Source organism: Mirounga leonina, unplaced genomic scaffold (assembly GCF_011800145.1).
Source record: "Mirounga leonina isolate KUSES-001 unplaced genomic scaffold, KU_Mleo_1.0 Mir_92, whole genome shotgun sequence".
NCBI lineage: Eukaryota > Metazoa > Chordata > Mammalia > Carnivora > Phocidae > Mirounga > Mirounga leonina.
In genome coordinates, this window is record NW_023270852.1 from 6447122 (window position 1) to 6460496 (window position 13375).

Consider the following 13375-nt stretch of genomic DNA (forward strand, 5'->3'; position numbering starts at 1 on the left):
TTCTTTCTTTCTTTCTTTCTTTCTTTCTTTCTTTCTTTCTTTCTTTCTTTCTTCTTTCTTTCTCTTTAGATTTATTTTTTTTAAGAGTTTAGTTTTAAGTAATCTCTACACCCAATGTGGGGCTCAAACTCACAATCCCAAGATCAAGAGTTGCATGCTCTACCAACTGAACCAACCAGGCACCCCACCATTGGTTTCTACCTGTGGGGGAGGGGGAAGATGGAGGGATAGGAAAGTGAACACTGATAGCATCCTAGCTATCACCAAAGTGAAAGGGAGGACAACACATCATATCAGGGATGTTCCTTAACTTTATCTCCTCATATCTTTCATGAGTCTAAAGTCCTAAGGAACATGGACACCCAATGATCCATCAGTAGATTCTGGAAAAGTCACAGTTTGAGAGTAGGTTTGGGGAAGCAAATGGAAGTGTTTCCATAAAATCTATTCATACACGGATCTCCTAGTGTGGCCCCATATAAATTTGAAAAAAAGGTAGTGGTGGGAGGGGCATTAAATAAATAACCTAAAATGAAAAGGGAAAAGAAATCACCTGCTTTCAGTTTATGACTCTCCATCCTTAAGCAAACATACTAGGAGTTTGTACACTGTGACAGTCATTTTCTTCCTTTAGGAATTATGAGGTCGGGCCTGGCTGTAAAGATGAGGAGCAGTGATATGCAGGGTTTGAAGGCACAGGCAAAGCCTCAGGACAAGCACTCAGATTTTCACAGATGATTATGGTTAAGCATTTAGTCATCTATTTATTCAGCAAGATTTCAGTGTATTAACCAAGGCTTCCTGAATTTTGGACCAGGAAAAGTGTTGGTATTGAATTTTTTTTAAGTTTAGATATATATGGATCTGCTACAAGATACACTGTCCTTCATCTACTGCAAATTTTCTTTTCCTTTTAGAAGTGACTTGCTATTCTCAGTCTAGTAAACAAATTATTATTAAGTCAATGATAAGGTAAAAGCATTTCAGTAAATTAATAATGTTTCAATAATTCTAAAAACACATAAACCATTCTACTAAAATTTTCAGTGAAATGATTTCAGTCTCAAAATATCCAACATAGTTTCTTTGATGAGTGATAAAATTAACTATTTTCTCCATTTCAATTCTGGTGACTTAATTTGAAATCTTAAAAAGCACATTATTGATAAAGTTTTAAGTCCTGAGAGAACTAGAAAAATGGCTAATGGTCCTAACTGATAACACACTATCTTAGTTTCTTGCACAATTTCCCCCATTTCTCATTTTTATTTTTGGAAACTAGGAGTTAGGGTTTGAGAACACCTGGCCCTGGTCTACAATCTTTGAAATTCCCACATCCCTAAAGTGACTTACCAATGATATAGCAGCCAGTGGTAAGAATATTAGAGATCTGGAATGCAAGGCCTTCTCACTTCCTATGGTAATCCCAGCAAAGTAAGACTCCATGTGTGTTTATGAGAGAAAAAGAGGCAGAGAGACATGATTGGAAGGTAAATGAAGGGTGGTGTTATATCCATCTCAATGGCAATATCTTCCACTATCATTCTTGGGCTACAGAGGTCAGACACCATAGAGCATGTCACAGATCCCAGTGTCTTCCTCACTAATGTGTTTCTTAATGCTTTAGGGGAAGAAGTCTCCTCTGGGACTTGTTGGAACACCAACAAGAAGGTGACACCAACTGAGTAGGAAAAACTCACTTTGGTGTGTCTCCTTCACTCTTATACCACTACCACCCTCCCAACATGTCTGATGCCAGAAGTGAGGGGTTATTCCTGCACCAAGCAAGTCTGTGACACCAGCTGGGTGTCCTACAATTTGACTCAATTCTGACACTATCTACCTGGATATAGCATCAGGTCCCACAGGTTAAGGGCTCAGTTCCACACGACTATCCCCCTCTTCAGATGGCAATCGTAAGTAGTAGGTCTTCAAGTTATGCACAACTTTTGTCTGACTTGACTAGAAATCATCCATGAGGATTCTAGAGGATTTCATCCTCTCCTTTGAATTCAATTATTTACTAGAACAGCTCACAAAACTCAGGGAAACATGTTTACCAATTTATTATATGATAAAGGATACAGATGAACAGTCAAATGAGGGTCTGAGGGCAGGGTCTGAGAGGGTCTTGAGCACAGGAGCTTCTGTCCTTGTGGATCACCTTCACAGTACATAGATGTGTGCTTGCCATCCTGGAAGCTCTCTGAACCCCTTCCTTTTGTGTGTGTGTTTTTTTAAAAATATTTATTTATTTGAGAGAGAGAGAGTCTGGGGGGGTTGGACAGAGGGAGAGGAAGAGAGAATCCTCAAGCAGACTCTACGCTGAACATGGAGCCCAACGCGGGGCCCAATTACCGAACCCTGAGATCATGACCTGAGCCAAAATCAAGAACTGATTGAGCTACCCAGGTGCCCCTCCTTTTGCATTTTTAAGGAGGCTTAATTACATAGGCATGACTGATTAAATCATTGGCCACTGGTGATTGAACTCATTCTCCAGCCCCTCTCCCTTCCCTGAAGGTAGAGGGGTGGGACTCTACTCATTCTGTTCTTTCCCTTGGCAACCAGCTCGCATCCATAGCGGCTTTCCAAAAGTCACCTCATTAACATAAACCCAGGTGTGGTTGAAAGGGGTTTGTTACAGATATCAAGACACCTTTATTGCTCTTATCACTTAGAAAACTCCAAGAGTTTTAGGAGCTCAGTGCCAGAAACAAGGAATGAAAACCAAATATATATTGCTTATTATAAGTCATGATATCACAGCAGGGAAGTTCTGGCACCAGACTTCCTTGAATGTGGGCCATCACTGAGTCTAAAATTTAATCATCCAAGCAAACTATTAGAGCCATTTCCAGCTTTACCCAACCAATACTTAACCCACTTTAAATCCAGAATACCTGGTAACCTATATCAATATATTAATCCTGATACAAAACTATATTTTGTTCTTTTTGGCTTAACATCCTTAGAATCTATTCTCACACATATTTCTTGGGTTTCTACCAATATGAATTAGCAAACTCCTGCATTTATTTTGTACTCTAAGCAATTTCTTCCCGAGTCAGAATCTTCATTTGTTCTGCTTGAGCATTCTGAGATCTGACTCTAGTTTAGGTCTAGAATAGGAAATAATGGAGAGTGAGAATGGGCCTTGAGGAGAATAAGCATCCCCTTGCAAGGCAACTGCCTCAAATAAGGTGATTTTAGAGTCTAAGAAGAAAAGTGCAGTGTTCTCAGTCATAAGAAGAGGGGCTGTGGCTGCTTGCTCAGAGAGACTTGGGCATTTAACTTCATCCAAGTTCAATCCAAGTCTTAGAATCCCACTTGTTCCCAATGCTCTGTCACATAAATAATTTGGTGGGTCAGTGAATTCAATTTCCTTTATAACTTTGCAACCCACCTGGTCACATTTTTAATAAAGTTGGTCTTACAGTTATAAGAAATAGACTTTTTTAGGATTTGCCATAAAAGTTCTCTGATTGTCTGAATTCAACTTTAAAGACCTGAATTTGTCTTTTTCTGTCATTTTTCTAGTGTAGTCATAAGATCATCACACCCCATACTCTTCATTGTCATCATTACTCTCATAATGGTTAAGTGCAACATCCACTTGATCTGGAAGGCAACTACTTCAAGAGGTACTTCTTCCCAAGCAACCACGGGTGATACTTTAATGAATCATGATCCTACTGCATACTATATATGATCAGAATACTGTTTTCCATTGACAAGGAACTAAACACTTCATTCAAGTCCAAGGACATCTACAAACATTCCAAGACCCCGAGTAGATGCCTGAAACCACACATAGTACCCAACCCTACATATACTGCTTTTCCCTCTACATACATACCTATGATAAAATTTAACTTATAAATTAGGCACAGTAAGAAATTCACAACAATAACTAATAAAATAGAACAATTATAACAATATACTGTAAAAAAAGTTATGTGAATATGGCTTCTGTGTGTGTGTGTGTGTCTTTCTCTCTAAATATCTTATTCTAATGTACTCACCCTTCTTTGTATGATGATGTGAGATAATAAAATGCCTACATGATCAGATGAAGTGAGGTGAAGAATGTAGGCATTGTGACTTAGCGTTAGGCTACTACTTACCTTCTAACAATACATCGGAAGGCGGATCATCTGCTTCTGGATGCCAGCTGACCACTGATTACTGATACCATGGAAAGCGAAACTGCATAAAAGGGGACTACCGTACACTGAAAATCCTAAATGAAGACCTAAATAATGGTTCTAAATAAATGGGAAAACACAAAATGCTCCAGAATGTGAAGACTAAATAGCATAAAAATGCTAACTCTCCTACATTTAACCTATAAATTAAGTCTAATCCCAACCCAAATCCTAAAATTATTATTTATCGAATCTGAAAAGCTTATTCTAATGTTACTACTGAAAAAGATGCACAAGATAGAGCCCTACAATTTGGGAGAAAAATAATGAGGGGAAACTTTCTATACCAGAGATCAAGATAGATTATAAAGTTGTGTAAATAATAAAAATAAAATAATACAATATTGATGCAGAAATAAGCAAATAGCTTTATCTACAAAGAGAATCAAGAATTGTTAATGTCTGGAGCGCCTGGGTGGCTCAGTCAGTTAAGCGTCTGCCTTCGGCTCAGGTCCTAATCCCAGGGTCCTGGGATCGAGTTCCGCATTGGGCCCCTTGCTCAGCAGGGAGCCTGCTTCCTCTCCCTTGGCCTGTCTCCCCTTCTTGTGCTCTCTCTCTGAAATAAATAAATAAAATCTTTAAAAAAAAAAAGAATTGTAACCATTTGATCATTCTGAAAGATGGCATCTCAAATCATTAGGATAAAAATGAACTAGCTAGCATACGACTTGAAACAATTGGTTAAACATCTGGAAAAATACTGAAGTAAATCCCTTTCTCACAGCTATTCAGAATACGCTCCACAGGAATTAAAGATCACTTGGTGCTTTAAAAAATAATAGAAAAAATTAAAAATAACTTTTTCATAACCTTGGGTAGACATAGTGGAAGAATTTCCTTCTTAAGCAAGACACAAGTCTCAGATGCCATCAACGGAAAGACTGATTTCATAGAAATTAAAAACATTTCCTCAGCAAAGAACATTAACAGTATCTCTAAACATAAACAGGAAGCTGGGAAAAACATGCTTAATACAGAATTCATAATCATAATATTTTAATAAATTTTTCATATCAGTAAGAAAGAGAAAACCTCCCAATAGGGAAAATCCGAAAGCTTCTGAACAGCAATTCACAGAAGAGTAAATATGGTTGATAAACTTATAAAGAGATACTTAACCTCATTAAAAATCAAGTAAAAGAAAATTAAAAATCAGAGTTTTAATCTATCAAATTGCAAAATTTAGAAAGATTGATAACATCAAAAACAATGTTAGCACAAGGATGGGGAGACAGGTACTCTCGTGTGCTATTTATAGAAGTATAAATTGGTATAGGCTTTTGGGGGCCAGTGTAACAGGTACATACTTTTTAAGGCTTAAAGTTTAAGCCAGTGATTCCACGTTAGGAATCTAACCCACAGAAGTACACACATAGATGCACAAAAATGTATAAACAAGGACATTTATTATAGCATTGTTTCTAATGCTGAAGGATTAGAAACAACTAAAAATCTTTACATAAGGGAACAATCAAATAAATTAGTAGAATACTCTGCAACTGTTAAAATTAAAGAAATAGAGTTTTATATGCTGACATGAAAATGTCTTCAAGGCATGTTGATAAGGCCAAAACATGTTGCAGAGTGATTCATAAAATATGTATATCAGTTATATACATCTGTATGTATACAGATGTATCTGTGTATACAACAAACTTTTAACTGTGATTACCTTTGGTGAGCGAGGGGAATGGAGGACTGGGAGGAAATAAAATAAGATTATACTTGGGTTTTTTTGTTGTTGTTGAATTCTGTACTTAAAAATTATAATAAGAATAATTTCGGGGTGCCTGGCTGGCTCAGTCAGTGGAGCATGGAACTCTTGATCTTGGGGTTGAAATTTCAAGCCCCACATTAGGTGTAGAGATTACTTAAAAATAAAAATCTTTAAAAAGAAGAATAATTTCTTGTGAAATGTTTGTAATTACAGTTTTTTAAAAAATACATGCGACATGGGAAACTTCTTCAAAGCTTCTCAGAGCATTGGTACTGCTTAAATGCAAGACACTGATATCATCATTGTTATTATCAGTGTCCTTACCCTTCACAAGTATCAACACTGATATACCTTTTGTCAGAGAAATTTAAACAAGATTTACAAATAGAGGTTCATTTATTCACAGAGCACACCTTGGAAGCAAGGCTATAATTCCAAAATACAGACATAAGAAATGACTTGTCTAATTAAAATCTCAACTGTAACCAGCTTAGCTTTTTCCTTACTTGAAAATAAATATTCTAATTACCTTTAACTATTTTTTTAGTCAATTGTCAGTGGGTTTTAGATATTTCCTAATTGTAAACATGTCAATGACATATCTCTGTCCATTATTCATTTGTGGCAAGACATTCTTTTTTGATAGTGTAAAAAAAAAATAATAATAGAGCAAGCTAGGTCTTTCACGTTTGAAAGGCAACTTTTGAGTAACATTACCACTAACCAGTCTGTAAGAAATTTTTTTTTCTATTTTACTTGTTATGTATAATTAAACTTCCTTTTCATTACAAAAAAAAAAAAAAAAGAAATGACTTGTCTAGATTTTCAAACAAGTCAGGAAATGATCCAGAGCCAGGATTCCACTCATGTACAAATAAATATATATACTGGCTCTCAGCACAGAGCCATAAATAACCCCATCCCCTGGCATTTCAGTCTCTCCCCAAGTAATTGAGTGTTTAAATGACTTGCAAACCTTCACTTTGGCTTTAAAAATTGCCTATGTCTGGCATTCTTTTTAAAGGGATGGCTTTTAACAGTTTAACATCAACCTTCCAAAGAAAGCAAGAGAGTAAGATTTGTTTTCACCTTCTATAAGAGGACAACTCTAGAAGAAATAGGGTTTTTCTAAACGACAGCTCTGATCATATTATTTAGCCTAAGATCGATAACTTAGCGGGGGTACTCTATAACTGCGTTATCTTAATTCTGAAAACTTTCTAAAGAAATGGATTGAGCCAAGCACTGCCGCTGCCAATAACCATATGTATGACCTTGTACAACCCCGTCAACTTCTCTAAACTTCAGATTCCTCATTTGTAAAGTGAGAATAAGAATATCTTCCTGCTTAACTACATGGGTTGTCTTGAGGCTCAAATAAGAGAGATTGGAAAGGTGCTCTGTAAGGTATGAAGTTCCAGATAAACCATTATTAATATACGAAACCCAAGTTCTCAATACAAGTATATTTCCTGCCTCATTCCCTCAATTCCAGAATGTGAGAAGACATTTGATTTGCCATATTCAATCCTCTCAACTTGGGCTGCATAATTTGTTCTTTCTAGACCAACTACACTACAGTGTCTACAAAAGGAGTGATGTTTGTAAGGTAGCGTTTATTTGTAAGGTAGGTCACAGTTGAAAGAGACAAAGTGACTTAAGCCTTTTAAATTAAATTGGATTATACTAAACATGTTACTCACTGCAATATCTGCCATATTCCTTTTCTGAGTGAACTGCTTCCTCCTTCAGCTTCTGCTGCTCACACAATGCTTCCTCAACCACAGCCAGAGCCAGATTGAAAGGTGGGTGGTTGGGCAGTTGCCTGAATTATTATTCTATAAGGGGTATTGAAAAATCACTGGAATAATTAGTAACTATAGAAACGGCAATGGTTTCCACAGGCAAATTCTTACACAGGTGGAGGAATAGAAATGTGCCCCTGCTTGAAATATAGTACAAGAGGGGCGCCTGGGTGGCTCAGTCGTTAAGCATCTGCCTTCGGCTCAGGTCATGATCCCGGGGTCCTGGGATCGAGCCTCGCATTGGGCTCCCTGCTCAGCAGGGAGCCTGCTTCTCCCTCTCCCCCTCCCTCTGCTTGTGTTCCCTCTCTCCCTGTGTTTCTCTCTGTCAAATAAATAAAATCTTAAAAAAAAAAAAAAAAAGAAATATAGTACAAGAAAGAGGAAACTAAAAACAATAGTATTATCTAATATGTATCGAATGCTTATTACATACCAGGCATATTATCAAATGCTTTACATGTATGATTTCATTTAAACCCAGCAATTATTTGTTTGTATGCTATTGTTTTTAAACCTATATCTCAGATGAGGAAATTGAGATGAGCCTAAGACCACACAAGTAGCAAACAGTGGAGGTGCGATATGAAACCAATCTTCCTCTAGGACCTATCCTCGCTATGCCTCACAGCACCCCACCCCCAAGTCTAGCTAAGTCTGTCATATGCTTTTGTGTCTTGCAGTTTTGAAAGAATGATTAGATTACATTGATCAGGCAGACTAAATCTGAAACCAAATAGTTCATGGATAGTGCTGTTGGCCAGGAACCAGTGATCAATTTTAGAATACAAATTCCAAACCATTTAATATGTCTTCAAAGAACATGTCTGGTTCAGAAAAAAATTGCAAAAGTGAAAAGAGAGTAGAAACTATTAAAAAAACATGAAATATATTGCTAAAATTGCTTCAAAATATTGACACTGCTTAGGGACTTGTTTGTAATTTTAATTGATTGAAAATGAAGTTTCTCATTGCCCCCATCAAATAAGGGTTGAACAAATATTTAAAGAATACTTTTGGGGCGCCTGGGTGGCTCAGTTGGTTAGGCGACTGCCTTTGGCTCAGGTCATGATCCTGGAGTCCCTGGATCGAGTCCCGCATCGGGCTCCCTGCTCGGCGGGGAGTCTGCTTCTCCCTCTCCCGCTCCCCTCTCTTGTGCTCTTTCTCTCTCTCACTCTCTCTCTCAAATAAATAAATAAAATCTTTAAAAAAAAAAAAAAAGAATACTTTTGAAAGGTGCATCATTTAGAATTCAACTGTAAATAACAGTTTTCATTATATCTAACTTAAACAGAAAGTGATTTTCCAGGAGGAATTAGAGATCTATATCTATGGGAGGGCTACAAGAACAGAGTTGAAGCTATGCTTTCAGGAACAACTTCCAGAGCACCATTACAGAACTGGCCCAACATGGGCACCATGCTTCTGCCACACTTATGGAGTTAGGAAATCGGGAAGCCATCTCCATAGCTGTTGACTCTGACATAATCTGAATTAGCAAAATGAATACTCTGCTCCCTGTCTCTCATCACCTATGAAATGTAGGGACTGAACACTGGGGCCTCTGCTAGAACTGGCTCAGAAAAACCAGTATCTGCCAGTATAAATAACAGAAGTAGTAGAAATGCAGCCTCCACCTCAGAATGTTCACTTTTAACTTGCATATCTCATTAAAGTACATCTGTTTTACAGAAACTAGATTTCATGATCAAGGAAAAACTAGGTTTCAGTCCAAGCTGTAAGGACTTCTGGAAAATATAGTCTCTAGGTTTCCAGCCTCAAGCAATAAGACTTGCTGGAAGGGAGTTGTAATTGAGTTGAGTGCATCAGTTTGTGATGTCTGCTACAATCAGACGCCAAATTATTAGAGCCAGCCTAGAGCTAGCTTGTTCCACCCCTGGCGACAGGTTAGAGTGGAAATTCAACTTAAGGGCAGCCCACCCATGGGCTGGCCAGTGGTAGGTGACTTGATGAAAAAACATAACTTGGGACCAGATTCTTCCCTCAGGATTTTGGGATTGGGACACTGAAGGATTGAGCCAATGAACTGACGGCTTTGGTGATTTTAGGTTGATTCAGAGTGAGAACAATGATGGGCCATGTGTGAGCAAATACCAATATTTATAGACATATTCAGTGAGAAATATGGAGGCAAATACCAAAAGCTATGGCATAAAATGTTACAAGTGGTTGCACCTGAAGAAGGGGCGCCAAAGAATTGCTGTTGTTATCATTTATAATCCTTTTAGTGCTATTTGAAATTTTAAACTCTATGCTTGGGATAAAAATTAAAAATAAAACAACTAAATGAATACCTCAAAGTTTAGACTTTAAGCCAGAACAACCAACCTACATATTACCTGGCGAAAGAAAGGGAGCTCCAGACAATCCAGTCCTTACTTGCCTCACTTCCCACCTGGGATCTAGTCCCACCCACATCGGGTTCCTTGCTCAGCAGGGAGCCTGCTTCTCCCTCTGCCTGCCCTTCTTCCTGCTTGTAACCACTCTCTCTCTCTCTGACAAATAAATAAAATCTTTAAAAAAAAAAATGTTGAAAAATTGAAACCAGTTTAGTGAGAACCTTGAATGCCAAGCCAAGGAGTTTATCACCCCAGCAACAGGGATAGCTTTTTTTTTTAAGATTTATTTATTTGAGAGAGAGAGTGAGAGAGAGTGCAGAAGAGGGGGTAGAGTCAGAGGGAGAAGTAGACTCCCCACTGAGCAGGGAGCCTGATGTGGGACTCATCCTGGGACTCCAGGATCATGACCTGAGCCAAAGGCAGTTGCTTAACCAACTGAACCACCCAGGTGCCCCTACAGGGATACTTTGAGTAAAGGAATGACTTTAGTGTGTGTAAAAAGAGTGCTTATCTGCGTGCGAGATAAATTTGATAGAGACTGATGGTAGCCAACAGATTGGTTAGGAGATTAATAATATGATCCTGAACTAAATGGATGGCAGTGGAATTGGAGAGAAAAGGTTGGACAAAGAGAAATAACAATGGAGGACTTCTTGGCAGCTGATCAGATATGAAGGGCAAAGAGAGTAAATTTAGTGGGTTTTTCAGAATCTCTTCCTTCTAGGGACTACCTCTCAATCATTCCTTGAGATTCTGGTGGTGAATCAGAGTAAACTCATATTCTCAAAACTCAAGGAGATAAGTGTCCCAAGTTGACCACTTAGAGTACTCCTTCCCTCAGTAGTGTTTGGTTCACAGGCACAGTGAAGCAGAATGAAAGCCCTTTCTGGGAAACTTTCTCCCAGTGTTATTAGGGAATATGTCATCTTTCATCATAAGTTTTGGGATGCCAGAGGCTATTACACCTGCCATTCAGAGAGGGCCTATCAAGACATAGAGTCCAACAGAGCCCTGACAACATCATTTGAACATTGAACCCACCCATACCTGTACCAATGGGCTTTTTAGTAATGTGAGCCAAAAAATTAACTGCTTATGGGTTGGATTTCTATCATTTGCAACAGAAAGAGAATTTTTTTTTTTTAAGATTTTTTTTTTTTTTGAGAGAGAGAGAATGAGATAGAGAGAGCACATGAGAGGGGGGAGGGTCAGAGGGAGAAGCAGACCCCCCGCCGAGCAAGGAGCCCGATATGGGACTCTATCCCAGAACTCCAGGATCATGACCCGAGCCGAAGGCAGTCGCTTAACCAACTGAGCCACCCAGGCGCCCAGAAAGAGAATTTTTAACAGAGAATTAAAAAGGGCTTAATTTATAATATTTACAGTGTATCTGCCAAATGAACAGTTTCATGTCCAGTAAAATGGGAGGTAAAAAGGAATTCTAAGCTATGCCCCATACAACTGGAGATCGTATTCCAGTTTTGTCACCAGTTATCAATGTGACATCAAAGTCATGTAATAGATCTGGGATTGATTCTTCTCTTTTATAAAACTGAGGGAAAGGGGGATTGATTGCACTGTCCTATTTTCTAAAGATTTTCTTCAGCTCTAAAGTTTTATGATTCTATACCATAAGAGAAGAGAATTAAGAGTCACTGAAGATACTAAAATGTGGAATATTGGTATACAAAACCAATTAAATGGAAAGAGACTGGAAGCCAGCAAGACTGTAGTAATAATTTAGAAGGAACATTTCTGGAGCTTGGTGTAGAGAACATGGAAGAGCGATGGGAGGAAGGGTATGAACCTAAGCAACATTCAAAGAAAGTAACAATTTGATGCCTGTATATATGGAATGTGAAGGTAAGTCAAGAGTGACTACTATTGACTCCAAGTTTCCCTGGAATAGTAAAAGAATAATAAAATCTTTAACAACCTGGTGCAGCCACTCTGAAAAACAGTATGGAGGTTCCTCAAAAAGTTGAAAATAGAGCTACCCTACAACCCAGCAATTGCACTATTGGGTATTTACCCCAAAGATACAAATGTAGCGATCTGAAGGGGCATGTGCACCCCAATGTTTATAGCAGCAATGTCCACAATAGCCAAACTGTGGAAAGAGCCAAGATGTCCATTGACAGATGAATGGATAAAGAAGATGTGGTATGTGTGTGTGTATATATATATATATATATATATTCATATATGTATATGAATCTGTTGATATGAATCACAGACCTGTACCTTTGAAACAAATAATACATAATATGTTAAGAAAAAAGAAAGAAGAAAAAAAAACCTTTAACATAAATGAGGTCATTGAGAAAATACAAGTATTAGAGAGAATTAGTAAAGTTTTAATTATGCTTAATCTGAGCTGTTGGTGTATATTCAAAGACAAAGTTTACAGACTTGAAAATCAGGAACTGAAGATCAAGTGGGAAGTCAGTTATGTAAGTGTTATATTTTGAGAATCATTGAACATAGAAGGAATAGTAAAAGTACTAGGAGAGAATAAAAGCTATAATAAACATTGATAATTGGCAAGGTTTGTTTATTAATAGGCAAAAATATATTAAAATTGTAAACTCATTTAAGCCTTTAAACTCAATTTATAAATGTTGTTAGTCTATTTATAAGTCTCCTCAACTTAGCATAAAAATATGGACAATCACTTTCACTTATTCACTATGATTTAATTAATTCACAGGCTTAACAGACTAAATAATTCCTAAATATTTAACACAATTTGCATACTCAAGTAGTCAAATTTTCTTAGGTATTTTATTTTTTATTAACATATACTGTTTTATTTGTTTCAGGGGTACAGGTCTGTGATTCATCAGTCTTACACAATTCACAGCGTTCACCACAGCACATACCCTCCCCAGTGTCCATCACCCAGCCACTCCATCTCTCCCACTCCCCCCTGCCCCCACGCCAGCAACCCTCAGTTTGTTGCCTGAGATTAAGAGTCTCTTACGGTTTGTCTCCCTCTCTGGTTTTGTCTTTTTTCATTTTTCCCTCCCTTCCCCTATGATCCTCTGTCTTCTTTCTCAAATTCCTCGTATCAGTGAGATCATATGATACTTGTCTTTCTCTGATTGACTTATCTTGCTTAGCATAATGCCTTCTAGTTCCATCCATGTCATTGCAAATGGCAAGATTTCATTTTTGATGACTGCATAATATTCCATTGTGTATATATACCACATCTTCTTTAGCCATTCATCTGTTGATGGACATCTAGGCTCTTTCCATAGTTTGGCTATTGTGGACATTGCTGCT